The 21,016-nt window shown below is 56.3% G+C and overlaps 1 protein-coding gene across 13 annotated transcripts in view; it reads right to left on the bottom strand.

The window, feature by feature from the left end:
* Window positions 1–21,016, bottom strand: part of LOC116433709 (protein turtle) — a 235,762-nt gene that overhangs the window by 159,364 nt on the left and 55,382 nt on the right. The window lies entirely within an intron of this gene.

Here is a 21,016-nt window from a genome sequence, read left to right as displayed (position 1 = left end):
GGCTCTGTCCTCTCGCACACCGGTGCAACCACCCCGCAGGACGCACCCTCTCGCTCGTTCGCCCGCTAGCTCGCCAGGTCGCTCGCTCGCTGATCGCGGACACTAGCACGGGGCAACACTTCGTGCACACCGTGGTGCACGCAGTTCCTCTCTAGGCTGCTGACACACTCGGTCGTGGCCCTCTCCCTTGCCGTTCCTCTCCTTCTCACTCTCTCTCTCTCTCTCTCTCTCTCTCTGTCTCTCTCTCTCTCTCTTCCTGCCTCTGTCTCCCGGCCGCCGTGCCACAACCAATCCTCGCAGCCGGAGTGTTACCGGATTACAATGTTTGTCGGCGACTGTGCAAACACCGTGTGGTTCCTCCCGTGTACGCACACCCACTTTCGCGTGGACGCGAACCAACGCTTCCCGGTGCACACGTACGCGTCTCCGTGATAACACAGTGTCGAGCGGGCGACATAAATAGAGGCAAACGAGCGGCCGCGCCCCGTCCTCCTCGTTCTCCTCGTTCTCCTCGTTCGCTCTCTCCGCGGCCCCGTTCCGCCGCTGTCTCTGTCCGGCTTCCCGGTAGCCTGTGCACTCGTCCGCACTCTACCACGCTGGCCGAGCTTCCTCTCGGCCGTAGTCGCGAATTAAAATAAAAATCCGCGCGATTTCGGGCGGTCCGCTAGTCACAATTTTCCAGTCCCGGCCCGGCCACCGTGTCCCCCCGCTCGCTCCGCCTTTATCCTCGTTCCCCGGCGTGGGTTTGTTTCGCGCGCGGGCTCGCCGAAGACGATGCACCCGGTTACACGTGCCCGCCCCGCGAGAGGCACAATGCCGCAGGATTTTCGCTAAAGCGAAAGTGTGTCAGACCGAACGTTCAGCGCGGATGTCGTACGTAGCGAGTCGGGCTCGTTGTTTGGGAAACCTTGGGCTCGAATGAACAGCTTGCGACTGGGCGAACGGTCCTGATTGCGCGGGCCTACATGCATCGCGGAAGGTTTGCGCGAGAATTTAGATATTGAAGGAAAAGTTGTGTTCTCAGCATCGAGGAGGGATGTAAACAATCTAGACGTTCGAGCGTTAAATGTTCTAAGACACCTAGAAACGACGCTGCTGTGATCAATGTGAATCACTGTAGACTTTACTTCGGTTCCCGATAATAAACCGTGTTACCGTTAAATCCGCGAGTTCGTTACCCATTCGCCACGTGGGACTCGCTCGAAAATAGTCCCTACAACGCCGTCTGCTCGACGGCCGTTAGATCGAACGCGTTTCCTTCCGCGCGCTTACGCGACTCGTCGAGACGATACGATCACGAGGAGGAGCCGGGGTGAAAGGCGTTCGCGGGAAATCGCGTATCGCAGTCGCGTCACGTACGGAACGCGTGAACGGAGACAGGGAGGACTATTTTTCCGAGCGCTCGCCGAGAGAATCCTTGTCGTCGAATATACATTTCGGGGGACGGGGAGACGCGACAATAGCTGTCGCGCCGGGAAGGGGATGTCGTCTTCCATTCGGCCGAGAGCGTTCGCGAGGAAGGAGGCTGCGGAACGGAGCCCGGCCTCCGTCTGCCGCAGCGGCGGCATTCGACGTTAACGCACTCGACCCCTGAAACGATAAGTAGATCGAGCGAACGCGCAGACGACGAGGTCTCGACGATGTGTCGACGTCACGTGCAGTTGGTAAGGAAGACGGGGAGCGGCTGGAAACGCCGCGGACGAGCGGCTGCCTGGCAGACATGCCAGCCGGAACTTGACAAAAGTTCAGACACTTGCTAATGAGCGGTACACGCGTCCCGCCGACACGCGTACACACGTTTCTCGCCCTCGCGGATCTCGGCGAGCTACTCTTCCGCCGGGTCTACGCGTCCCGAGCAGCCAACCGGTCGGCCGACTAGCGAAACACGGGACCAACGACCTCTCGGCCGCGCCGGCGACCTATTCGAGCCGCGAAAGACCGACTTAAGGAGAGCGGTTCGTCTTTCAACTTCGGAGCTCGCTTCCACGAGCGACGCGCGTTCGCCCCGGAAATTCGGCTCCGTTAATGGCATTTTAATCGGCCGAACGCGACCCGTTCACCGGGGGTGTTGAAACTACAGCGACTGCTCGGCGCCGCGGCGATTGTAGCCTGCCGCGTGCTCAAAGAGCATCGAGAATGTCAAAAGATGGGGACCGCTCCGGCGAGGAGGACGAGCCGCGCAAGGATGCAGATTACTTCGAGTCGACGCACGGAATGCCTAACGAGGAGCCGGCTCTCCGATAGTGTACGCTCCGGATCGAATCCACGAGGAGTCTGGCAAGCCTTTCAAAGGCAGCGATTCCTGGATTACGGGCTTCCGATTAAATTACCACGACTAGTCCCGACGTCGCCGGGGCGAGAAGTATCGATCACTCCGCTTTGAGGCTCGCTTCTTAGATTTCCGGTCGCATCCGGCGCACGGTTACCGTCGCAGCGTCCCGTTGTCTCGGCCGGAACACGAGATAATAAGGAGATCGTCGAGCGGAATTCGTTTAAGCGACGCGGTAATCCCCGTGCAACCGGTGGATCCAGGTTTCATTCGAGCATAGGACAGACCGAATGATCCCTCTCGCGCGGTTCGTTTCGCGCGGCGAGTCACGCTCGATCGGGACGACGGCGAGTCAGCCGGACGAAGAGCGATCGCGAGCGTGATGTACCTTGAACGACGCGAGCACGGAAACGCGAGTTTGACGAAACGAGCGCGGCAGGGAAATCACGCTGCGCCGAGCTCCGTTCTTCCGACGATCGCGAGCGAGTAATTCTCGCAATCGCACCTTTGCTCCTCCTTGCGGATACAGCGTTCCGCTACGTGCCCGGGGAACCGCTCGGCTCTGAAAGAACGAAGCTCGCGCGCGCGCGCGTGCGAGCTTTGAATCGGCCGCAGGGAACTTCCATTTAGCGTATCGTCTTCGCCCGGATCGCGCAGCAATTTCCCTAACCGTGCAGGCGGGGTTACATTTCAGCTCGGTGCGTGCAAGCATATTCCCGGCCGGCGTTACAACGAACAAGATCTTTGAAGTATCCGCTCCCGCAAAGCTTTGCTACCCGTATCCGTCCTTCTTATAACGATCCTCGCCCTGCTGCGCTCGACTCGGGGCAACCAGCGTATTTTCATTCCCGCGAGGAGATTCGAATCCGCCCCCGCGCCGAGCCGCGCCGCTTAAGCGCGCCCGTGAATGCGAGCGGGCCCGAGCATTTACACCGGCGGCGTGTTTAACGATTTCCGGGCTACTGATTCCGTTCCATCGACGCTCGCCCCTTCTTCTCGCGGCGAGGGCGAATTTTCGAAATGGACCCGAACCTCCTCGAGCTTCACGGTTTTTACGCGAGTCGGCCTCCCGTAGACTAACGGGATTCGAGGGATTCTACGCCGGGAACTGATCGTTGCCGCTCGCTTATTCCCCTGGAATGGGAACGGAGCAAAGGAAAAGGATTCAGGGTTTCATAAATATTTCGCGAGAACCGGTTGAAATCTCAAAGGAATTAATTTCGACGAATTAATTTCCGAGACAATTCCCTCTCGGCTAGCGGACCAACGAAGGAGGTAGGCACTTCTATCAGGGACTATCGGCCCAGACAAACGAAACGCTCCAAGTTCAAATCTTTCTTCGTCCTTGGCACGAGCCCTCGAGGAATTTGAAAGGCAATCCCATTTGCGTCCTGTCACCGCCCCCTTTCCATCTTCTGGCCAACATTAACGTTTCCCGTCTCTTCCCGCTTCTCCTCTCCTCTTTTCGTCTTCTCTTCCTCTTCTCCCTCCCTCTCTCTCTCTCTCTCTCTTCTTCTCTTTCCCGTTCGCTACTCGGCTTTCTTCCTTTTTTAAGCCTTATCTTCCACTCTCTTTACCAGGGTAAACACAGGACGACGATACCAACGGATGGTTTCATCGAGCTCTTTGAGAGGCCAACCTCGCGCTCGCGTCATCTTCTTGGCAATCTGTTGAAACGGATCATAACGCGCATGCCCCTTTCGCCGCGACCCACGGTGAAAACGAACACGGACTAACCCGGGAACGGGAACCACGCCGGGGATGAAAAAACACGGCGACGGTTCTCTCCCTTTGAAGTCGGCTGCTTCCGTGATCGTCTAAGAAACTAGTGTTCCCGGCCTTTCTCTCCGCCCTGGCGCCGTGTCACGTACTCGGTCTTTTATGCCGAAGAAACGAGGAACGTAATGCTGATGAACCGGATAGGGGAACCGAAGATCTTGTCACGATTATTCCCGCAATCTTTCCGCGAGATACCAACCGTGTACCATCGCGTAACACGGCCGTGTATATGTTGCCCAACGTATTCCTCGAGTGTCGTTCCTTCGAGAGAAACGCCGAATAATAGAATAGAATTTCGTACCCGCGAGCCGGCCGAAGAATCCCCTTCAACCCTGCCGTGGCCTTTTTACGCGAGGACGCGACGCGCCGCTTCCCACGAGGGACAGGCTGGAAATTTGAAAGAAACATTCCCGTCCGACCTCGGTAACTACAGGGATCGATTCGACTCTTTGTTACGGGAAGCGTTCCCTCCGCCCCGGCCGCGGCACTTCGCGACATTTTCACGGAGGCCAACGAGCAAGTTATTCTTGCGACTATCGAATTTCGCACTCGAAGAATTCCAAGAAGTTGCTCGGCGCTCCCGAGCGTGCAACGTCAACCGGCTGCATCAAAATCGGAACCCGTACGCTTAGGCCGCAGTCGGCCAACTTTTGCGGCTGACTACAGCCGGCACGTTACCACTGGAATCCCGACAACGCAGCGTCGCGTACCAATCGCAGAGGCACGTCTCGTTCGCGAGAGGGACTCCCGAATGTCCCGAGGCTACGAAAAAACGAAACCCCTCCGGAGAGCCTAACTTCGTCGCGGTTGCCCGGGAGTCCAATTTCTTCGAGACTCGGAAGATTGCCTCCATCTTGGTGCGTCTTCGATGTTTCGCGTGTTTAATCGAGCTCCGCGGAGCAATCGATGCGTGCAACGGGAGACAGGTAAACGCGACGACTGGCGAGGAAAAAATTACTCTCGAGGATTAACCTCTCTGACGGGTCTCCCGTGAAAATTCCGGATCAAACGCGAGCGAGACTCGACATCCCGGTTTCAGGGCGAATATCGCCGGACATCGGTGCAATTGTGATTGTCGGTAGTGCGCGGGGTTGAAAAGCGACGACCGGTGTCCAAGTGCTCCGTGATCGTGGCTCGGTGTCGTCGGATCGGAACGCGCTGTCCTCGGCGTCCTCGCAAAGGCTCCGCGAGCCCCCCGAGAGCGTAACGCTTGTAATAATTATGATATTCCGTCACGGGGGTGGTTTTGATCCCCTCCGGCCAGCCCCCCTCGCTCGCACCTACGCGCGTTCACATTTACGGGGAGACCCCCGCGCCGGTTCGCTCTCTTCCTCTCGGTCTCTCGGCGCGTCTCTGTTCCACCCTCGGTCCTGACTCCCTCCCGGGGGGTTGGGGCGCGGCCGTGTTTGCTCTATCGACCGCCGACGGTCCACGAACTTAACCGAACGTGTCCGAACGCCTTCGTGGAAGGGCACCACCACCACCGCCGGCAGCAACGCCGCCGCCATACCACCTATCTACCCGTCGCGTGCCACCTCTCTTCCGTTCCATCCCCCGCCGCGACTCTCTCTCGCCTAGTCTCTGCTCCCGTCTCTTCTCCCGAGAGCACCGGCACCAGCGCCCGCTTCTCGTTTCCACCCTCTTACGTCTCCCTTCGACCATTCTTCCCCGCCACTCCTCCGCCGCCACATCTCCGTTTTCCCTTTTTCATCCCCCTTGTATCCGTGTTCCGCGTTCGGCCCTCGCCCCGACTTGGCCGGCGTCCCCGCGGAAAGAAAAGGTAAAAGGCAACCGGCGACTTTTCGGAGGCTCCGCGGCGAGCCGGCCGAAAGAAGATACGCCGAGAGGAATCGAACGTTCTTCTCGCGAGCGGATCCTCTGGGATCCTAATTTCTTCTCGCGTCGGTCCGACGTTTCTCGGGGGAAACGTCGGTCCGCTTTTTCAACCGCGGCGCGGTCGCGCCGATGCACCTTGAACGGACGCGGAAGTCCGTTCGCTCGAAGACGCAGAGCGGGGAAAGGGTTTAGCGCGGTTTAACGAGAAGTCTCGCGGAAAGTTCATGGACCGAGTGTCTCGCGATTATCGTGGTACGGCTCGATTCTCGTTACTCCGAACCTCGCGGTAAGCGTAACGGGAGATATCGATGTTTCTGTGGGAGAAATCAATTCGCTGTTAGAGACGTGAAATGATTTCAACCGAAGGTGCACGTCTGGTAATGACGTGATAGTTTCCTTAAAAAATAACGAGCAAATGCGAGCAACGATATGCTTTAATAATGCAGCTCGAACAAGCAACCGCAGTAATCCTTAATTACCGCGTGTAACCCAGTACGAGATACTTATCATTCTTTCGCGGAATTGTCAAAGAACGTCTCATTACCGCTAAAAGAGCTCGCGGTCGGTTATGCAAACGTTACAGGCGTTTGTCCAATAAAGCTGCGATCTTGCCCAGTGCGCGACGAGCCGCCGGCCGAAGTTATTAATGCGAGCGCGCGTTCGCGACTTAATTAACGAACGACAAAGATTTCGGTCGGCGCGCGGGCAGCGCGTGCACGCGGTAATCGCGATTAACCGTGCGTACCGGCGAGTAATTAACTGGATACAGGCCGCCGCGCCCTCGCGCAATCAACAAGTCCGCGTTTTTCCGGCCGACTCGCGCTATGAATACTAATTACATTCGTCCCGCTAAAAGATCCGATGACTCGGTGACACCGGCGTTCGCGAGTAATCCCGTTTCCCGCGGTCGTTCCGGGAACGAAGTACGCGCGCGGCCCGACGGTGCGCCGATAACGCGGAAAGTTGAAATTTTAATCAAGCTTAAATTTCGACGCGCCGAATTACGCGGGAATGAGACTCGCGCTAGTCGACTGTTTCGCCTGATGGGAAATGGAGGAGCGGCGGCGCGGATTAAGATAATCGCCGAGGCACGCGGGCCGACGTCGCATCGAAACTCGATTTCCACGGGGGAGAATGGGGCGCACGGAAAATTAGGGTGCAGCCGGCGAGATCGAAAGGCGAATGGAAGAACGACGAGGGAAAAGGATTGTTGTTCTTCCGGTGGAAGCGACTTTAAACCGGATCCTTTATCTCTGTTAACGGTTCCAATCTCGCAGAAGGGACCGGCGGGGGTGGAGAAAGCGAGGGAGGCACGGTGTTCCGTACGTATCAACGTCGTCCTTTTCGAGGAAACTCGATCGGTCCGGTTAGCACTCCACTTACCGCGGTTTGTTTCCTCCCGCGATTGCTTCCCACGCGACTGCGACTTCTTTGATCCACTCGATCCCGTCGGAAATACCCGGTGCGCAGTGGTTGCGACTCGGAGACGAGGGAAGACAATGAAAAATTCCGGTGAGGTCGTTGCTTCGTTACTATGCGGCCGAGGAAAAGTTTCGCCCCGCCCCGCCCCGCCGCGATTATGAACAGTTTGTTGTTCATAAATACCCCACGGGTCGGGTGTATTAACAGCTTGTTAGGCGGCTTTAAAGCCGAAGACGGTTTTCCCCGCGCACAAAGCGGATAAAAATAGCGAACGGTGATCCGCTCGTCGGGCAGCGCGGCGTTCTTCCTCGATCTTCCCCGGACGGGGTCTCGCGTTTCTTCCGTATCGGACGTTGCCCGAGACAAAAGGGAAACGCTTTGCGTAATATCCTCGTTCGTTGCACGGAGGATTTCTTTGAAGTTTCGGGGGGGGGGGGGAGGGCGGCCGGGCCGCGCGATCGAGTAGCTCGCCGCGCTCGACTCGGCTCCGGCTGATCGATAGGTTAAATTCAAGATCGCGTGAGAGAGGCTATTACGGGCGGGCACTCGAGAGTTCGCCGGTCGGGTATACGGGTACCAGACGCCGATCGCCGGCGATCATTCTTGTTGAACCAAGAGCAATCCACCTCTCGGAATGCCAAGGAACCTTGACGGCGAGATCCCGAGATTGCGGGCCGAATGAGAATCGGCTATTACGGACGCCCGTGTCCCCGGGACCGAACTCCGCGGCCGGCTCGGAACAGCTGCGACACTGGTTCCGCCGTCCGGGAGATTCATCTTTGTCGCCCGGAGGCGTCCGCGCGGCGAGAATCGATGGTTTTAATCCCGCGGCCGCGCGGAGGGGGACGGGAACAGAGGAGCGGGAAAAAAAGCAACGACCCTCGACGTTGCGCCCGCGTTTTAATTCGACGAGAAGAGCTCGGTCACTCCGCGGCAATTACGCGCGAGCGAGCGAGCGGACGCCAGAGCGAACGTTGAGGACACCCTCGAAGCGGGCGCGGGCACCGTTCGCAATCGAGGAAAGCATCGGGGCACGAGGTGTCGGGCGAATGGAAAGAGAGCCCACGCTCGACGGTCGAGCAGCCGGTCACTCGACGAACGCGTCGACCGGCGTTCGTCAGAGAACGGAGGCGTCGCGCTCACAGGAAAGTTCCATCTCATCAGCCATTAAACAAAGCAGCAGCAGACACAAAGGAGCGTCTGCATTGTCGAGAGGGTAGCTGGCAACGGCTCAAGAGACAACCAACCCCCCGCCGACTACCGTCGAGAGGTGTTTCTGATTAATCTCCGCGGCCCCCTCGTTGCCCCCTTTCTTTCCTTCTCTCGGCCCGCGTCCCTTTCTCCGCTAGGTTCGGCGCAGCTTTCAAAAATGCAAAACGCTACGTAGCTGGCCCGTGGATAGCCCTCCTCCTTTTCAACCGTAAGACTGCCCCCTTGCGGGTAGTTAACCATCCGGGAATATCAAACTCAAAGGGACGGAATCAATGGCGAACAGCGGCGTGCGCGCCGACGGGCCGACGCGACGGGCCGTCCGGCCGGCATCCGTCGAGATCGTCTCGGGAGGAGTCCGGCCGGCTATGAATAGTTATGAATCCCCGGCCGGCATTAATACAAATGCAAATTAAAACGTCAATCGCGAACGGTTCCGGCTCGACAGCCCGGAATAATATTGTGAAACGAAACCGGGGGGATCGTGTCCGACGAGGCCGCGCGCCATCCCCCGCAGCGACGGCGGCCGTAAGCGCCCTAAAGTTTTCTAATCTTGGGGAATCCGGTTCCGAGGCGGCCGGAACGGAAGTCTGTACGGCGTGCCTTTAATATCCGTTATTGCTTCGTTTTCCGCGGCGCGATCGGGAGAGGAGGGAGCCGAAGACCGATGCCGAGACGGCGCGAAGCGCGCCGGTAGCTGCCGCCGCGATATCCTACCCGATAGAAAGGCGATCTCGATTGAAAGGGTATCTGCTTACCCGGCTCTGGAAAGTCGAGATAATCAAGCCGAGTAACACGAGAGTTCCGTGAATTGTTTGATCAACGACGGCCTCGGCTAAGCAACTCCGAAATCCGCGCTACCTTTTTCTCCGCGGCGGAAGATTTACACGGAGAAACGAGAGGTCGACTTTAATCGCGGCGAACGATCCCCGTTCCAACGAGCGGAGCAGAAAAGATCGGAGCTATCCGCTGAAAGCAGCGGGAAGCCACTTGTCCTTACACGAATGTTCCTTGGTACAGGTTAAAGCTTCAACGACGATTCAAATGAAACTTGAATTTTAATGGATTGTGCTGAATTTGCAACTACGTTGTTGGAAACATGTTGAATTACGAAAACTGATGACTGCCTAATGAATACTCTGTTCGCTCGCCCAAAAGGACACAAATGACATCTTAATTTTATAACTGGTTCAGCTGAAAGTGATTTTTCTAATTAGCGGATGGCAGAAAATTCCGACATGTTTCTCCGAAAGCCAGACACGGAAAATCGCGATATAGACATTTAACGACTACTTGTCCGCGCAGATGGGATAGAAATTCACATAAACCAGAGCTCTCCCGGTGTTTCGTTAATTGCCTGAAAAATCGCGTGCACAAAGTTTGAAATATTTATCTGTCTCTAGTTAGCAGCGCGATTGACCGCCTCGGGTTCTAACGGGTCGCCTAACGGCGCGATTTTCCGTGGCCGGCTATTGTTACGCGTCCGGCCGCTGACAACGCGAGCAGCGGCGGGCGCGCAAATAAATGAACGTTTATTCGGCTTCCGCGGTACGATCCGCTGGTCAAACTTCCAGCCGCGCTTCGGCTCGTTATTAATCGACGGGGGTCGCTCGTAACTCATCGCTCGCTCGCTCGCCCTCTTCGCCGTCTTCCCTCGCTCTTCGTTTTTCCGCCCTCGGTCTCCGTCGCCGGCCGCATTTTTCCGCGCTAGCTCGACCCGCAGCCGCGCACCTCGTATATCTCGGCCGTTCGGCCGGCGTCGTTGCGTTTTTACCTCTCGCTCGGCGCGACAGCGGCGATCGAAAAACGTTCCGGCCGCGCGAGAGATCGTGCCCAAGGCCGGCCAGCGTAAAAACCGTGCGAGCGATCCGGAGAGGCCGCGAATAGGCGGCGTGCACGGCCTTATGACGTCCGCGAAAGGTCAGGGGTGAGAATATAAAACGGCGCGAGGGAGGTCACGATGCACTTCTTTTTAGAGATAATTTGGTCGAGCCCGCGTGGGCGGTGCAGCACCGGGGAAGGCCGGGACGGAGGATTTCGAATCGAGCGATAAACGGTTCGCCGAGAACGAACGGACTACTTTCGTCTCGCGGTCGCGCGCCGCGGGAGGGAGAAAAAATCTGGTCGCTGCGGCGACCGTGGACCGAAATAGGGAGGGAACCGGTGGCCTGTCCGCCCGGAGAGCGAGCGAGACCGACGGGGGAAAGAGAAAACGCGTTATCGATCAGGATAGCGAGAGAGATTGAATGTTCCAGCTGACGTCTGAACAGGTAATGGCGCGGGACGTATACATTGAACCGCGCGGATGGAAGTAAGACCGATGGCGTTTGCAACCGAGGATTTTGGAAGCCGAAGCTCCGGTACCCGTGGCGGCGGGGCGGAGCGGGGAGCCGGCGGAACGGTGATCTCCCGAGAGACTTTAATGACCGGACCGCCGAATTCCATAAACCGGCTCGGTATCGGATTATATCGCTGCTGCTATACGGCTTTCATGATCGTGTTCGAATTTTAATGCCGCGTTTCGCGTAACGCGCACGACACGGTACACATAGAAGCGCCTACTATGAGGTCCGCCTATCGCGCCCGGCTTCCCCTCCGGGCTTTACGATATCGCAAAACGCCCCCCGGACCCGTTTAAGTGCGATGGACGTCGTAAGCTTTACGACCGTCCTAGAGCCGACGGCCCACTTTCGCGATATTGCAAATCGTTTCGATTTTCCGGCCGGTCCGGCCTGCCGCCACCGGTTTTTCGAGCCGGTACGCGGGGAACGCGAACATTCTTCGGTTGTTCTCGCGTGACGAAGTTTCCTCGATTGCGAACGCGTTTCTCCACGTTGCAACGGGGTTTTCGAGGAACAAACATCCCGTAGATCGATGTTATCCGACCGCCTTTCTTCGAAAGATCGTTTCGAAGGCCGTCGACGTGCAGCGTTCGATTCCCCTCGGATCGGCGCGACGCCGAAGAAACCGGGGACTCGTGTGAGTTCCCGCGAGCGTTGCGGTGACAACAACAACGCGACTCGGTCGGCAAGAAACTATTACTCCGCGGCGTACCCTGCAATTAGTTCGCTGGCAAAGGAGTGCAACGTTTAGCGGTCGCATCGTTCACGCCTCCAAGTTAGCTGCGAGTTTAAGCGCGCGGCGCAACTTCGGAATCCCGGCTGCTGATTAGGTAATTAGTTCCCGTGACGTGCCGTTAAACAGAGTTTAAGCCTTTAAGAAATTTCGCGGCGTTCAAATAAACGCGGAGTTCGCGGGCCGACGGGGTCGACCGCCGACGAAAAATAATCCCGGGCCGCGACGGGGGAACGCGAATTCCCGTTGACGCGCACCGGGTCGAGAAACTTCCGCGACCCGTACCGGGGGAACTCTTCGTGGGAAGCCTCGCAGCGAACAATATGCGTTACATCGATAAATGCCGGGACCTGTTATTATCCCGTAACAGGCTTCCAAACTGGCCGTTTTCACAGAGCCATCATTCCCCCGTCTATACGCGGAAACAATCCCTTTCGCAGAAGGAAGTTCGAAAACCGCGGCGAGCCACCTTATATGCAAATTTAACAACCGCTATCATACTATGCTGGATGAAGTAGCCTGCAGGGGAACCGACGTGCGCCGACATCGAGCGGATAACTACGGAAAACTCTTCTCGCCCGGAGGACTTATTTGTCGTGCATCCTCCTCGCGGAATTATCGCCGCGACGATTCCTCCGGCCAGCGGAAGCGACGCGGACGCGTTCGACGTGTTTCCTTCCATTGCGTGTCCGTGATTTCCAGCTCTCGACGCGTTTGACATGGTTCTATCCATCGCGTGTCCGTGATTTCCAGCCCTCGAACGCGTTTCAACGAAAACGAGGGTTGTTTACCCTAGCCGACGCACGCTATTCCGTGCGTTGTATTTGCCCGGCGAGGTATTCGAGCGAGGAACGTTTTATTGGAACGAGAGGCGGGGGGAGTGCTAACTCTGCACCCCCTCCCCCTCCCCCCTGCGGAAACGCAGAAATATGTGCTGATCGAGTCGCAGGAATCCCCATCTAGGATTAATAGTCCGATATTGCCGATAGAGGGGAACAAGCCTCGGGCGCTTTCGAAAAAGTTCCCAGCCATATATTCGGCCTGTCTAAATGAACCGACGTCGATCAAGCCGAACGCTGGTCGAGATAGCCGGCCGGCGGAGGGTCGATTTCGCGGCGGCATCATTGGTCGGGGCAGAAAAGTTAAATTAAATTCTACGCGGCGGCCATTTCGGTTCGTTTCGGCCCCGGCGTCGCGCGTACGACAGACGAGACGAGCGCAGCCTACACTTACGCGCGGTCGTTATCATAATCCCGCTCTCCCAGAGGCCTACTATAGATTTTTACGATAATGGGCGGACTGTAAAATTTTCCGCGTTACTCACTTCCTGAAATATTCCCGCGGCGGAGCGCGCTCGCGGATAAGGGATCGCTGTCCCCGCGATCGCCGCTCGTTAGCTTTCTCGTTCGGCTCTAATTGACCTCGCGGAGCCGGGCTCTCGAAACTAAATAATTATCTCCGTCCGCCCACGGGGATCTTCAGCGTCGCGCGGTGTTGCGCGGCCCGATGGGGGCGAAAAAAAAAGGTGGCGGATAACAGGAATCTCCGTAATCCGGCTGTGTCCCGTTCGCCGTCACATTTTTACGAGCGCGGCCAGCATAAAATCCCATCCACGGGGCTCCTGTTCGTTTCGCGAAACAACGGGGGTGGAAGGTGCGAAGAGCCGTCTCGAACGATAACCGGGGTACGCAGGGGTCGCAGCCGAGGCAAAGGTCGCGCGGACAATTATCCCCGTCCACCCTTGTAACTGGAATAGAGAGCAGGCGGGGGAGCGCGGAAGACGGGCGGCGAGCGCGCCGGCAAAAAGCGGCGGGTAGCGTTGAGAGATACGTCTAGCAGCTGGCGGGAAAAAGACGGGGGTAATGGGAGGAGCGAGTTACGGGAAGAAGGATGAGGATACGCGGCGGGAGGGGGATGAAATTAATGAGACGTGGGAAAGAAGGGTGTCGATATAGACGACGCTCCCCGATACGCGAAAAACATCGCGGAACGGAGGAGGATCCGGCCGAATATGCGCCTCGAATTGCGCTTATCCGCGATCGTCCCCCTCGTCCTCCAGTCATTTTTCCCGCGGAGATGCCGCGAATTGTTTTTGCCCCTTTCACGGAGCGGCGGGCTTCCCCTCGCGGTTCAATATCCCGGGAAACATCTTGCCGGGGAACCGAGCAAGATATCTCCGGCCCGGTATTTCACTCGAGCGCCACGCAACTCCCGATGGAATGTACAATAACGACGGTCGAGCGTGTACACCGCATCTGCATTTAACCGTTCCGCATCGGACGACAACGGCTGACGTCGCGAACGCAGACGTCGCCGACAGGATCGCGCGTCGAGGGTCTTCCCCGGCGAACGCCGCGACCAGACGACCGGAGTTCGAAAGCCGGTCGGAAAGTCGCGCGACAGTTCGATTAGACTCCGACAGAATTTTCATTGGACATTTTCCCGGGGATCACCGCGGGGAAAACCTTCGCGACTATCGCGACGCGAGATCAGCGGAATGGCCGCCGGACCGAGCTGGCTGAAAGAGTTCCCAGACAACGTCTCGGACCGCTGTTCGCGTCCGCGGCGGCTCAGACCTCTTCAGGGACGGCTGAATAATACAGAGGGCCATCGGTGCCTCGAGGTCGACCAACCTGTATCTTCGCGGCCACCGCCCGCGCCGGCGATAGTTGTGAATAACGATGCCCGGGGGAAAACCGACCCTTGTCCGTATCGTCATGCTAGGTAACCGGACTAGCCGCCGCGCCGACCCTCCCGTGATACGCTCCATCCCTCGCCGGACAAGCTCCGATTCTATGCGCTTTCTATCAAGCGCACGCCTGTAACGCGACACATTCGCCGCGCTGCGAGGAGCGTTTGCCACGTGAACGCGCAGGTTGCGTCTGCTGAAGCTGGGAGGATACGTTTACAGCTGGGCTAGGATACATTAGAGGAGCGACAAGCGAGATACACATCGATTTCAGCACATTTTAAGGGAACTATGGAAGATTTTCTTTTGTATAGTTACGTCTCGGTTCGTTATACTCGGTCTCGCTTCTGTTCTGGGTTATTGCAGGACGCTGATGACTATGCGTCGGAAACTCGACTTCTTGCTCATAAGAGCTGTCAACACTTCTCAGTCGGACGATACTCTTGTTTCGCAATGGAATTATTCTGCGTCGATGCTCGGAGATGCGTTCAGTCGATTCTACTGTCTTCGGTCTCTTTTCAAATTGTAAATTATGGAACTTCTTTGGTAACATTCTTCGGGGTACCATACACTTCGTGTTCTCGTACTCTGTTAGCATGTTAAGCGGTCACCGGTGACTGACGCTTCTGAGTTAAAATCAATCGTAACACGCAAGATAACCGATGAACATGTTTAATAATGTGACTAAGCTGGTAATAGCGTGCAAGGATTGTAAACGCCAAATAACGAATCGTTGTTTCTGCTTTTCTCTGCTACGAAAGAACTCTACGACGAAACGGTCAAGACGTTCGTAGCGCTTAACGTGTTAACCATCGTGCATTTGTTCCCGTTTTCGTTATTCCTTATACGCTGAGTAACTCGCGGTTAAAAATTGAATCTGTTTACCCGTTCAATACACAGCCGAACGGTACTTTCCCGTGTTCCGATACCACGGACGGGGTTCCCGATACCATCGCGAAATGGACTACTTATCGGGTGCCGCTACTTATTCTACCCTTTCGTTTTCCACCGCGGTATCGCAGCCTGAAACTTACTTCCAGGGAGGGTGAAGAGCCTGGGAAACCGAATAGGAGGAAGTTTTATCTGGGAAGGTTCCCGGATGGAATCAACGGACCCGACCGGCTGCCGCTGCAGATATTTTTCAGTCGCGACCCCTTCTTCTTCCCGCAACGGAAGAAGAATCGGGCTACCCTATCGGCCGCCGAACCAGGAATCGAACCTGGAATCTTTCGCTCGCCGGGCGACTGCTTCGAACGTTCCGCTAAGTATCTGTGCCGCCGCGAAAGCGACGGGGACACGTTGACGTTCGAGTTAACACATTCCGTACCGGTTAATTCTCAGAAACCTGGGATGCGAGGTTGGTGATTTTCAGTGAGATAAACATGTATCGCTATATGTAAAACATTCGAGTATTTTATTAACACTAGGTTTACGGGCATTTGTTGTACACTTCATTCTGTTATTCCTAAAAGAATTGATGCTCGTTTATTTAGATTGTGGAAACTGGAGATTTGATAGTAGGTAATTGGGGTACATGTCAGTGTGATCGCGTCAATCAAAATTGGCGTAAACATTTACAAAATATTTCTAAAATCCAATATGCGTCAACTTGACGCGTTCCGTAAACCTAGTGTTAAAAAAGTTTCAAAATAATCGGTTCTGATAAAATTTAATGTTTTTTCTACTGAGGTGGTAGTTACGAGAGGTATTTACATAAAAGATTACTTGTTTCCGGTACGCAGTGTGTTAATATAAAAGATGCAACGAGCACGGACCACGTTTCGCACGAGTTTCGAGCAGCGAGCGGTACTAAAATGTTCCGACTACTATTTCCAAGCGTCTTTTTACCTAAAAACGTCTCGGCGCGCAGCGAGTTCGCGTTTACAAACGTTCGCTGGATATCAAACATTTCGTTGGGGGTATCCCGCGTTCAATTTACCGGGAATACGCGAGCGCGCGGGAAAGTGCCATTGCCTGCACGGATTTCTGGGGAATTCGCGACCGTTCCGTCGACGTCTGCGACGAGCCAGCCGAGTTACTCTCCCGGACGAGACGCGACCGGTTAACTAGCCGACGACCGGTTGCATCGCGAGAACACGATTCGGAGATCCACGAGTTCCCGTGTTCGCGGCCGTAACCGTGATAAACAGGAGACAAAAAGTTCGCGACGGACGGGAGATATAAATAGATAACAGGGGAAGAGTTGCGAAGTGAAGGCAGCCGATACTCGGCTCTCCGACGGCGACACGCTCGCGAGAGACGGAAGGAGACGGAATACAGCGGTTACTCGGGAATCGTGCCGAACTGCGGGAACAGGGAATGCAAGGGAAAAGGGCGAGGGGACGGGAAACTTGACAATGCCCGCAGGCCGAGGTGGCACACGGAGCAAGAAGACTGGAGAGATTGGAAGAGAAAACGACGGCGGAGGGGGAGAACGAAGTGCCACTAAAAGTGTCATCCCTCATTCCTGGTACTATTTAACGGCGTGTACAACCAGATACAAGTCGGACGTGTGTGTGTGTGTGTGTGTGTGGGTTACCAGCGAGCGTGCGCGTGCATGCACGTGTATATGCCGCATGTACATAGAGATATAAGTATGTACGAAATGAAAGAGGTACCGACTCGCCATTTTCTTCCGCAACACCTCCAAAGTTTCACGGGCACTCGGCCAACGTGCCATTTCTCCGCGAGTTCCGAATCCTCTCTCGACACCTACAGAATTATCGCGGCTCGCCTCCCGTTTTACAATTCCCGAAGGATTCGTGAAAATGCAGAAAGGATACTTATTTTCCCGGGGAAAATACCGGCGAACGGAGACCGACTGGCTTCGAGGAAATCCACTGGAGACATTCGAAAGTGCTTTATGGTTATACGTCGCATACATATTCCCCCCTCGCGACCGAGCGAATTTTTGGGAACGGCTACTTCTAATGGATCCTCCGAGCGGAATATATTATTCCCCTCTACGCCGATAACTATCGGGAGAACGAAGGTCAGGCTGGAAACCGCGTCCCGCCGGGACCTTTTTATCGATCCGCGCAATCGGTTCGCGGAAAGTAATGTCTGGAGAATTACGAGATTCCTAGTAGGGCCGCGGTGATTCGTTCTCGCGGGCAGAGCGATCTTATCCGCGGCCGCAAGACCGCGGGACAGCGAGGACGACGGGGCGGGGGGAACACTCGAAGATCACAATTACCGGCGGAGGAGCGGAGGCCGGCAAGAAAAGGCGTGCAAAGTCGTTGCGGTAATTAAGTAAGAAACCGGACGGTTCCTTGGAAACTGCTCCGAGGCTCTGTTCGCCTTCAATTACCGCTTCCGCGGCAAAAAATCGCCGCGAGCTTCGGCTTTTCGAGCACGGCCGGCCGCAACCTGTTCCGAAACACCGAATTACCGTTCCCGGCGAACAATCACGCTCGAAATTGACGATTCGTTTCGCAAGCTCCGGCCCCGGGCGCAATTAAGACGCAACCCCGTATCGCGCGCGATGCATTGGCGATCCGCCGCGGATTTTGCACGTAATAATGCTCGCGCGTCGGCCGGGTTCAACGGGGAAGCGTAAAGGAACGAATAACGAGCGGCGAGCGGGCGAACCTCTAACCAGCCGGTTAATGCAGAAGTAATTTTCCCGCGCGTTTCGGTAAACCGGAGGCACGAACTGCGATTAGCCACGAATCCTGAAAATTCCGCCGTTTTCGGGAAACTTCTGCCCGACGCGGGCGGCCATCGCCCCTCGCTTCCGTCTTTCCGCCGCCGCGGCCGCCATAATACCGAAACTTTGCATATTGTGCGCGCGCGGTATCGAGCAAGTTGCGCGTTAAGCGGCCGAAAATTGAATACATTCGGGATTTCCATAAATTGTCCGAGCCCCTCTCGTTACTGTAATTCGCGCAACTCGAATTAGAATTTCGCGGCGGGTTTTATTACGGTCGTTCGGGACGGTCGAGGCTCGCGTTACTCGGAATCAGCGACGCGACCTTGTTGCGAATACACGAAAGAACGGCGATCGCGATTGCAAAAACGAAAGAGAGAACGGCGGGCGGAACGAGCGGATCGAGAGCGGGAGAGAGCCGCCGGGGCGCGATGATCGCGCGAACTCGAACTCCCATTCCGGCGGATCGTTTCTTCGCACCTGTTCTTTATTTACTGCCCCGGATCCGCTCGCGAAATTTAATACCGGCCGAGTAATCCGGCTGCCGAAATTAATGCCGGCGGTGTGTGCCAGATAATAGACAAGAAACGTATGAAACGCTCGAGGGAAGAGTTATACGAGCGCCCGCCGGGGAGCGTGGCACGCGGAGATAAAACATCGCGTCGAATCGATAAAAAATGAATGGTCCGGATCATCCTCGATCAACGCGAGCCCGTTTCTCGAGGAGATCGTTGTCTCTTTCGTCCGGGATCGAGCCGGCCGCCGCTGTTGCTGCTGCCGCTGCCTAGGAGAATCCTCGAGGTCAATGAGACCATTGCCAAGATCCGCGGAGAGCAAGAGTCGCTCCTTAGAAAGCACTTGCCGCCGATGGCAAGAGAAAAAGTGGATGGATATAATCTGGCCTCCATCGGGAGACACGGGTTTAAGGTGCCGGGGAAAGATGTCTGCGCTCGGCACCGAGCACACCGCGCCGATTCGCGGCTCCGGGCTCGGTTCGGGGCGGAGGACTCGCGAGGGGTGCGCCGGCTAGGAGCAACAGAAGGGTGGAGCAGGCGGGGGTCGGAGCAAGGCCGGAGACGCTTCCGACGGTCGACTTATTCAAATCAGCCGATAGATTGAGCCACGAAGGCGCCATTTGTTTCTTTCTCGAAGTCGTTTCGCTCGTACTCCTTCGCCGCGGGTGAACCCCGACTGAGCTGAAAATAATGTTACGGTGGTTGGCGTACGAGCCAGGAATCTTAGAATCGTCGTCCCCCGGATTCCCGCTGGAAAAGGAGCGCTGGAACTCCGGGGCGACGTACGATTCGCTTTAACCAACGCCACGACGACGTCCGCCGTCTCGGGCTCGCGGGACAGCCAACGCTGAGAAATCACTGACTAATCGAGTTTCCCCGTGCCAGTGTCCGCCTTCCGTCGGACGAGTCCGCGGCGATCGCGAACGAATCGAACCGAACCGACTCGCCGGCGTTAACGAGATCGGGTCAAGCGGTTGAAAGTAAATTCGACGCGAGAGAGAGGGAGAAAGAGGGAGACAGTGCGAGGAAGGGGAGAGACAAGGAAGAGGAGAGACGCTAAAAGATTGCACCGGACTAAAGGAGCATTCCCTCCGATTTTCCACGTCATTTCTTCGCATCAGCTGCGATAGGAAATTTTCTCGGGTTCAGCTGTGATACGGCGAGGGGAGAGAAATCAGTAACGCAGAGAAATCCTACGTATAGTCTGCTCGTCGATCGCTCCGCAGATCTTGCTTCCTCTTTTCCTTTGATCGTTGCCTCGCCACGTCGCTCCTCCCTTTCTGTTCGTCCCCTCGGCCCGCTCTCTCTTTCCCGTGCTCACCCTTCGATTCCCGTGTCGAACCTCCACCGCAAACGTAAAAATCGATGCTGGAACAGACAGTCTTCCTTCTGCTCGGTTCTCCCCGGTTGTTTGTTCTTCCCGGTCGTACGGCTGCTCGGGACGAGCGTTGCCGGCCCGCGTAACGAGCCCGTCGCCGGCGATCCAGAAAATTTTAATCAGCCGCCGGCCGTTCGATGACCAAGGAAATCGTTAGGATTAAATTCCCGGAGCCCGGTAACCCCGATGATCCACCTAACTTTCGCCGCGCGCGGCTCGTTATCTCCGTTTTTCTGGCTCATCTATTCACCGAGCGGATGAATTATGCCGTCGAAAGAACCCGAGGAGCGAGTGGGAAAGAGCTAGCCGGAGAGAGCGTGCGGAGCCCTTTAGAAATCGAATCGACGAGCAGCGCGGCCGCTCGACGAGGAAACTTCTGACTCCCGCCGCGATTTCCGATCCCCCTCCTCGCCCGGCAACCACATCCTGAATAAAATAATAGGACACCCTCGCGCTGGTTCTCGTGAAATATACACGAAATTTTCCCCCGTCTTCCTGCGCCCCGGCTGCTCGGCGAGGGGTGGATCCGGCCCGAGACGTTACGTTACCACGAAGAAGCCGTGCCTCTGTGCCGGAAGCGGTCAGACGCTATGTAAACGCGCGTGCACACGTGTTTGCGGACGAGCATCTGGAACCCGCCTCGCCTCCGTGTCTACCCGGCGAGCAGGTAACTTTACACCGGCCGTAAAGAAGGCTAAAAAATGAGACTAAGTCTTCCCGCTGACCACGAGGAGGAAATCTCTTGTTTGCGGCCAGCCTCGGATGCACGGATCGATGCGCGAACGCCGCCCCTGGGTTCGTTTTCGTGTACGAACCCCTCCCCGACGGTGTTACGGAAAAGAACAACGTTGGAAAAATTAAGCTTTCAATTAAATAAACTTCACCGGTGGAGAATAGCCTCCGTGTCGCAGGGAAAACATTCGATCCATTCTCTACCCGTTCCGCTCCTCTGCCTCGGAAGCCTCGTCTCGCGGTCGTTTAGTCGTATTTAATGAGAAATCCCAGGTATTCCGCGATCGGAGTCGGACGTGTTCCATCCGTTGCGGGAAAACCTGGCAAAGAACTCGCTTCTAGCCGGCCGATAAAGTTTCTACCTTATAAGCAGGCTCGGGGGCGGGCAAACTTCCCTTCCGAAACGTCGAGCATGGAGCACCGTGTTCGCCGTAAAGGAATTACGTTTCGGGAAAATGGAAAA

This window comes from Nomia melanderi, chromosome 9 (assembly GCF_051020985.1).
Source record: "Nomia melanderi isolate GNS246 chromosome 9, iyNomMela1, whole genome shotgun sequence".
NCBI classification, from domain to species: Eukaryota; Metazoa; Arthropoda; class Insecta; order Hymenoptera; family Halictidae; genus Nomia; species Nomia melanderi.
The sequence above is the reverse complement of the archived record's forward strand: the minus strand, read 5'-3'. Positions and strand labels throughout refer to the sequence as shown.